The sequence below is a fragment of the Pteropus vampyrus genome, unplaced genomic scaffold (genome assembly GCF_000151845.1).
Source record: "Pteropus vampyrus isolate Shadow unplaced genomic scaffold, Pvam_2.0 Scaffold38, whole genome shotgun sequence".
Taxonomy (NCBI): Eukaryota; Metazoa; Chordata; class Mammalia; order Chiroptera; family Pteropodidae; genus Pteropus; species Pteropus vampyrus.
In genome coordinates, this window is record NW_011888819.1 from 3,994,645 (window position 1) to 3,999,651 (window position 5,007).

The following is a 5,007-nucleotide window of genomic DNA, read 5'->3' on the forward strand; positions in this document are numbered from 1 at the left end:
TGCTTTTCATATTATCTAATTTAATCCTCTTAACAATCATGTTAAATAAGGAAATCTCTTATTTCCGTTTTACAGATAAAGTCTTTGGGACAGAGGGATTGAACAACAGGCCCAGAATCACAAGAGCTTGTGGGTAGTAGAAAGAGGTATGGAATGGCACCTGGCTGACTCCAGACTCAGTGTGCTTCACTGTTATGTGCACTGCTCCCTGTTCACCCCCATCTCATCTGGTTAAGGCCACCTCAACTGCCATTTCCTTAGGAAATGTCCCTCCCCTCCCACCTGGATCAAATTCTACTACTACCAGCTCTTAATACCCACTTCCTCTCTGGCATCATAGCTAGATTTTACACTCAGTTGATCACAATCAATCACCAACAGTAGACTGTGGACTCCATGAAGTCAGGATCCATCTCATTTTTGGCTCATTATTATATTTTATTTGCCTAACAAAGTGCTTATCAGTTAGTAAATACTCAATAAATACTTGGCTACTGGATGAATATATAGATCTATTCTTCTTTGACAAGAAGTGATTGTTCTGTAAGTTTTTCTAACCTAATGTTTTAGTCAGTTTAGGTTGCTATAGCAAAGTACCATAGGCTGGGTATAAACCACACAAATTTAATTTCTTATAATTCTGGAGGCTAGAAGTCTAAGATCAGGTTACCAGTATGATTGAGCTCCAGCGAGGCCCCTCTTCTGGTTGCAGAGAGCCAACTTCTCATTGCATCCTCATGTGGCAGAAAGAGACCTAGCTAGCTCTCTAGTCCCTCTTTATAAGGACACTAATTCCATTCATGAGGGCTCCACTCTCATGACCTAACCATCTCCCAGCGGCCCCACCTCCATATACCATCACATTGGGATTAGGATTTCAACACATGGATTTTGAGGGGACCCATTCAGTCCATAACACTTAACAATGTCTTTTTAAAATCAATAGTACTTTAAGCTTCAATAGTTCTATGGCAATCTCATTGCTAAGTACTCTATTTCCATTTCATCTTTTGATTCTCCATGTGAACGAACTGAGAGCTGGAGTGAGATCTGATAAGTTGCCCAGGACACCCAGCTGGTCAGTGGCAGAACAGGACACGATTCCAGGTCTGTTTATATCTAAAGCCTTTACAATACTGCCATGTTACCTCCATCTGTCCAAGTCAATCCACCTCGGCAACATCAGTCCTGAGGGCACCATTGCGTTTATTATAGGGGTATAATACCTTATTGAACACATCAATATTTTATTTACTTTTAGGTTGTTTTGATTTATAAAGAAACTGTGCAAAAGAAACCATCAACAACAACAAAAAAGGCAACCAACTGAATGGGAGAAGACATTTGCAAACACCTCTGCTAGGGGACTAATATCCAAAATATATAAAGAACTCATACAATTCAACAACAACAACAACAACAACAAATCCAATTAATGAATGGGCAGAGGACCTGCACAGAAACTTTTCCAAGGAAGACACATAGATGGTCAAAAGGCATATGAAAAGATGCTCAGCATCACCAGATATGAGGGAAATACAAATCAAAACCACAATGAGATACCACCTCACAATTGTTAGAAAGGCTATTCAATAAAACAAGAAATAACAAGTGTTGGAGAGGATGCAGAGAAAAGGAAACCCTCATACAGCACTGGTGGAATGTAAATTGGTACAGCCACTATGGAAAACAGTATGGAGGGTCCTCAAAAAATTAAGAAGAGAGCTACAATATGACCCAGCAATTTCTCTTCTGGGTATCTACTCCCCAAATTTGAAAATACTTATTTGTAAAGATGTATGTACCCCGTGTTCATTGTAGCATTGTGCACAATATCCAAGACATGGAAACAACTTAAATGTACTTGAACAGATAATTGGATAAAAAGATGTAGTACATATATACAATAGAATGCTACTCAGCCATTAAAAAGATGAAATATTGCCATTTGGGACAACATCGTTGGATCTTGAGCATATTATGCTAAGTGAAATAAGTCAGACAAAAAGAGAACCATATGATTTCACTCATATGTGGGATATAAAACAGAAAGCAACAAATGAATAAATAAAACAAACAGATTCATAGATACAGCAGAGGGGAAGGGAAGTTGAGGAAGAATGAAGAGGGAAAAGGGAGATAAATATGTGGTGACAGAAGAAACAAGACTTCAGGTGGTGAGCACACAATGGAGTATAACAGATGTCACATTATAAAGTTGTATATCTGATTATGTTATTAACCAATGTTACCCCAGCAAATTTAATTTAAACAGAAGAAAGCTATGCTGCACATCATTATATATTTGTACTCTTGTCTGATTATTTCTTCAGGGTAATTGGTGAGTAAAAAAGTCGGGCAGTTTTTGAAGTTTTCAGGAATGTTTGAGTCTTTTGTAGTGGATTCTATTATCCACCTATTTCCCAGGGAGGATTTCTGCGATTGTGCCAACAAAGAAACACATGACTTAAAAAATGTTTTTTTGCACTTTAGTTAATTTGTCTTGAAGTACAGAAAAAAGATCGAATCCTCTATAAACTTTTTCATTTATGCATAGTCCTCAAGGCATTCTTTTGAAGTACAGAATATAGTGTTACTCCAACTTAAGGCAGATAAAGAGGAAAACGTAGCAAAAACAGGCTGCTTATCATTTATTTGGCATTCAGTATGGATCCTGAACACATTTTTCTCTAATGTATCTGTATAAACCTTTAATTTTTTTGCTAATCAAATTCTTAGTGCTAATGAAACTCTTTACCTAGAATAACTTTTCTTTCCGGCATCTCAGCTGTGTTCTTTTATCTTTAAAATCTTTGGGAAGGGGTTAGAGGACATGAATAAACTTGATTTACCTTGCTAGAGCAAACGATGGATGGAATGGACAAGGAACAGAATGATGCCTTTTCACTACCAAAGATTTAAGAATTCTACTGTGTTCTTGGATCCGTCCCTTTTAAACCAGGAGGATAGTTTTAATCTTTCTAGAATGGTCTTTCTTGGCCCTGATGAAAAGTAGCTGACTGGAAGAGCAGCAGCAGATTAACATTTAGTTTCACAGCTGATCATGCTGTGACCACATTCTGTTTACCACAAAGCGAAGATTTATATTTCTTTGGAGAAGTCAAGAAATGACATATTTTCTCACATGATAGCCTTTAAAATCCTCTCACTGTTTAACTAAACTTTAAGGCTTGCCCGGTGGCTTATACATGTGAGCACTCCTAAGAATTGGAAGGATTTTCAAAAATATTTTTTTTTCGTGAAAGTGTAATACCATAAAGAAGGCCAGGCTGCGGTTCCCTGAAGTGTTAGGAATCCTTTAAGGACAGAAGTTCAAATGTTTTTCTGCTGACTTGGAGCCAGTGAACACAATGGCGGGGAACAGCAGAGACTTTAAAATGCCCTGGATACTGTTTAATAGGCAGGATACTGGGACTAGAGCCTAAGGCGGAAATGGCCATCCTTGTCATTCCTTCCTGGAATAAGGATTAAACATCCTGGAGCACTAAAAATCAAATGTGGAGATATATTGGCCATTCCAGAAACAAAACTTTTTTTTTTTTCTTCCTAGAAATACTCTTAGATAAGCCACCTAACACCTCTGGAACATCGGTTCCTATGATATAGAAAATAGGATTGAGTATGTGATTTTAAAGGCATTTTCAACTATAAAACTAGATTACTTCTACATTTGAGTCTTCAAATTCAAGAACAAAAAATAAACAAATCTTCTAATGACAGTCCCATATTGTATTGCCGCTGGAAAGTTGTCAATATAATAAGCAACCTGTACTCAACTACTACAGATCTTTTTCTTTCTCCTCTTGCCCCCAGCCACGGAAAATACACACGAACACGTGCACCCACACAGTCTCTTATAAACTGTATAAGCTGTACTTAGTTTTATTCTAGTAAGTCAAGCATGTTAGAATAGAAAAGGATTTAGGGAGCTAGAAGAAAGAGATGCTTTGGTTGTGGCATTTAGACCGGAGTTTGTAAGGCCATTTATTTCTTTTCTTCCCTCTTCTGATCTTCCTCTTGTTATCACTTCTCTTTTCTACACCCCCTTCCTTTCTTTCTGCATTCAAAAGCTTCAGTATGTTGACGAGATTCTTAATTAAGAAGAAGCTACTGGTCTTTAGCCAAATCTTGCCACAGCATTTTTCAATGAGGAGAGCTTGGCTTTTGGCCTAACTTGACCTCAGTCTTCGCCAATAGTTTAGAATTAAAGAGAACGTTGCTTTCTGTTGTTAGAGCTCCTCTGGAAAGACCAAAAGATTAAGTCTCAGTTGGTACTAGGACCAATCCTAATAGGTCCAAGCTTTTTTTTCCCTGTCTCCTGCTAGTAGGGGAAAAAGTGATGGGAATAATAATGTAAGCTTTGTGGAAATCTCTCCAATTTTAACCTCAAAAGTTTTAGTTAAGCGTAACTCATTTATGTAAGAAAATGTCATTTTTTAAAAGGATACACAGAAAAATTAGGGGTGAAATGTCATAATATCTGAAATTTATATTAAAATACTTCAGAAAAATATAGAAGAAGCAAAATGTGGCAAATTATTAACCTAAGTGGGTAAGTAGCATTTGTTATACTACTTTTTTGTTTTCTTTTCAGTATGGCTGAAATATCTCACACTTTTCACACACATTTTCAAAATTTCATATATATATATAACAAAAAAGTTAATGAAAAATTTATCCTCATCTTTATAAATAAAGAACCAAAGTATATTGAATTAATGTGATATCCTCTCCCCCAAGGGAAATGATCACAACCAAAAACAAGTTTAATTTTACGGAGACCCTGACTGAAAGTTGGCAGGCCAATTCATTGAGGGGAAAAAACAACAACTTCTTTTTATTATTTTATTTTGCTCTCTCCAACTAATTCTAACACCTTACTTTTGAGGAGAAAAAGAGCAATGAAAAGAAGGAGAGGGGAAGCAAGGCAGCGAGATGTGACTTTACAAGGATTTCACTTGCTTAGAAGAAGTAAAGAAAATTAAC